The sequence below is a fragment of the Anneissia japonica genome, unplaced genomic scaffold, assembly GCF_011630105.1.
Source record: "Anneissia japonica isolate Jap-2015-1 unplaced genomic scaffold, ASM1163010v1 scaffold40782_len7587_cov89, whole genome shotgun sequence".
NCBI lineage: Eukaryota > Metazoa > Echinodermata > Crinoidea > Comatulida > Comatulidae > Anneissia > Anneissia japonica.
The window spans coordinates 3,890-7,555 of record NW_022756908.1 but is presented as its reverse complement, the minus strand read 5'-3'; the positions used below and the strand labels follow the sequence as shown (position 1 = coordinate 7,555).

General features: G+C 34.4%; 1 long non-coding RNA gene across 1 annotated transcript; it reads right to left on the bottom strand.

Moving 5' to 3' along the window:
* Positions 1-93: 93 nt before the first annotated feature.
* Positions 94-3,057, bottom strand: LOC117124411. The gene is made up of 3 exons (XR_004447969.1): positions 2,908-3,057; positions 851-1,672; positions 94-420 (listed from the first exon to the last, which is right to left on the bottom strand). It is a non-coding gene; the product is annotated as an uncharacterized LOC117124411 (long non-coding RNA).
* Between the last annotated feature and the right edge of the window lie 609 nt (positions 3,058-3,666).

The window sequence follows — 3,666 nt, the reverse complement described above, 5'->3', positions numbered from 1 at the left end:
CAACTTTTTTTTAAGTTACATAATGTGGTGAAATCAGTCAAAATAATATACAAAATATCAAAACTAGCTGTTTTTGACAACATTTTTGGCTCTAGATATCCTCATACTGTAATTACCAAATAACTGTACCGTACTGTACTGTAGAAAGGCAAAACAAATCTGTAAAATTTAAAAAAACATATTTTTTATTATTATTTTTTATTGCCTGGTAGCTTTTTAATTCAACTTACATGTCCCTCTGCATTAGGCATATGGTCCTTGGTACAAGGATACTGCTCAACAATGGCCTTGGCAGCAGCCAGCTTTTGTGGTCCAGTAGGCCACCCGATGATCAAAGAAAAAAAAATACATCTTTGTCCTTTTCCACTTGTACTAGCAGTGACGAGTTGTGAGGTGTCATGACAAAATGATTGGAGGTCACTTCGATATATTGAAAAAAATATTTTATATGACAACAATATAAATTTACTGTTTTTGATAAATTTGACTAATTTCATTTGTGGTCACATAAGCAAAGAAAAGTTCCATCATAACAATTTTGGGTCTCTGAATCTACTTGCAATAAAAAAAAAAAAAAAAAAAATTATGATACATACAGCAAATCCTGTATAAAGCGATGTCGAATTCCATATTTGTGTACAAGTTAATTTTGCTTTGCTTTTATTTTACTTTTCTATTTGCTGGGCCTTGAACATTGAACAGCATATGCATTCCAGCATACATTTTATCACTTAAAAGTGTTTTGTGATTTGCAGAATTTATCTGGAATAGTCTTATTTATTTATATATGAACATCTGCCTTGTGTGTCTGATGCATGCTCAATATGATTTAACAAATTGAAAAACTTACAAGTCATGTCCACAATTCTCCACCATGAAGGCAACTACTATGTTTATGAGCGTTCTTCTGTCACAATTTGTTGGCATCTGTTCACTTTCGAGGTCCTTCAATACAGCAGCTCCTTTCACATGATTGCTCAAAATATCATGAATATTGAAATCCTTAATTAATAAATCACAATTTATGAATTTTTACAGTTATATGATAAAGAAATAGTGTGGATCAATAGAACATTGTTACTTTAAACAAAAAGGTTCACTGAATAATCTCAGATAAGATTGTATAATAGCACATACTCAAATATTGAAATGCATGCATTTCAATACGTGAAGTACTATGTATTATACTATCTTTATTATTGTTACATTTTGAATTAAAAACTGGCGAAAAATTCAATGTTCATCCTTCACTGACACCACTTGCTCCTATCTCCCAGATGATTTAAAACTCCTATCAGTTATCCTACAGAAGTGAGCAATTTGAGGTGTCACAAACTTTACAGCGAAGGGTAATAATAATTTTAAACAATTATAACCAAAATTCCCTTTATAGGTTGCTGTGAAATTAAATGCTTCCTAAACCTATCTCACAAGTAACAATTAAACTCATAAGCACTGCACCATGGCCTACACCAAAATTGAAATTTGTTTTGATTTTGCTTAATACATAAACTTGGCCTGGTCCACTTTAGGTAGCTGTCACTTGAACTTGTACATATACTTGTTGCCTTTCGTAGTGCTGGAGTACATATTTGCCTGTCAGTAAAATCAGATTGATCAGATTGCTGGGCAAGTCCTTGTGTATTTTCCCACTCCATGTCTACAGCATTATCTGTAGAAAAGAAATATGAAACTATATTAACTCAATTATAGCAAACATTAAATTTAACTTACAATTTGCACTGTTTTGCAAACCTAACCTCATATGATATTCAATAATGTGGATCAAGTAGACTGTGAGTAGTATGTAGGCAAGAATTTTATTACTGTAGTACTCCGATGAACTAGGCAATTTTTTTTTTACAATTTTAAACAGGGAATTTACTATACATGAAAATCATGGAAAGTTGCATAAAACAGCCACATTTAATATTAAAAATTATGCTATTTTAGTATTTATTAATATTTTGCAATTGTCAGGTGCTGTATTTACTAATTCATTCATTCATTCCTGATGATGACATAATTAATGTCGAAATATTGAATCCCAACACGATGGCGTGTATTTCAATACTTGGAGTATGTATTATACTTTCTTATCTGAGATTAATCAGTGGACCTTTCGGTATTTACTAATGTTATTACTGATTTTATCTATGACTCCTTACTGCATCTGGGAAAACAAGTTTTTTCGTTTTAAATGTTCCATTGGTTATGTCAATAATAAATATATTATTCTGAGTCTAATTCTATAATTGTTGATGAAATAAAATTTACTTCAAAGGACTAAATAGGACTATTGTTACTGTATCAAGTAATGATAATTAAAATAATCTTCCATTTGTGCAATTCCATACAGGCCCTAGGCCTAGGCTATGTTAGTAACTGAGGCAGCAGGCCCAGGGTTCTACCAGGCCTAGGCCTATTTATAACCTAGGCGCACTAGGCCTATGCCCCTATTATACTAAATAGCCTAGCCTAGGCCCAGGTATGCATTCACTCTCATAATATACACTACCAGCCTAGGCCTTTAGGTAGGTAGGAGGATAGTTTAGTAGCTTAGGCATAGCCTAGAGCCTAACCTAGCCTAAAATTAGAAGACGGTTATAACAGGCATTTATAGGCCAGGCCTTGGTAGGCTAGTCCCTGGCCTACCCTAGGACCAAGTCTTCCTGAGTGTCCGGCTGGCACATGGCTATATAATACGGCCTAGGACCAGGCTAGTGGCCTATATAGGCTAGCCTGGCCTAGGCCTAGGCTAGGCTAAAAAAAAAGCCGCCGTAGCACCACACGCCGGCCAGGCCCTGTATGTGTAGTTGTCACTCCTCACGCACTCACACAGTCGCATCACACTCAGTCACGGTGAAAACCTTTTTATGTTGACTTAAAATTAAAGTTTAAAATTACCTTCAAATATTTGCTGTATTTCTGGGCCAAAATGGTTATCAGTTATGAAGCCATGGACACTGGCAAATGCTACTTCTTCAAAGGCCCATCCATTATTAACGACTTACACATGCGGCCAGCAAAATGGAAGGCAAGAGAATCATCGAAAGAGGCGCGAATCGTCTGTCATGTTGGAAACCAACTTCTGAATGGTTGGGATAACAGAGAATGATAATTTCTGATTGGTCAAAGTTTCACTCTCACTGCTGGAGTAAATTGGGCACTTCTTCTGTCGAGTGATTAAAAGCCATTGCTGGACCGGACAAAAGAGTGAGTTGTCACTCGTATGGAGTGAAAGTTATTTCACTCTCGATTTCGAGTGAGTTGTTCACTCTTTTGCATTTAGAGAGTAAAAAATTTAAATATATGTGATATTTGCAATGCGATCAAAATGATGGAATATTCTTACTTTATAAGGAGCTAGAGAAATTGAATTGTATAGTTATTAAGGGACATTAAGAAATTTTTATTTCATTTACCACTATTTTGCATTTGCAATTGACAATATTGCTTTTTCTACAAAATAAATAAAATGATTGATGTGTTAAAATGAAATAACCGTTTTGTTTAATCATTGCAGTAAAAATATTGTGTACTCTACGTGCAATTGAACAGTTTTATTTTCAGAAAAGGAGTAATTTGTTGAAATGTACACCTAGCTCATGGTCATCGACTCAGCCAATATTGAAACCAGAGTTTGAAGCCAAGTCAGAAATTTGT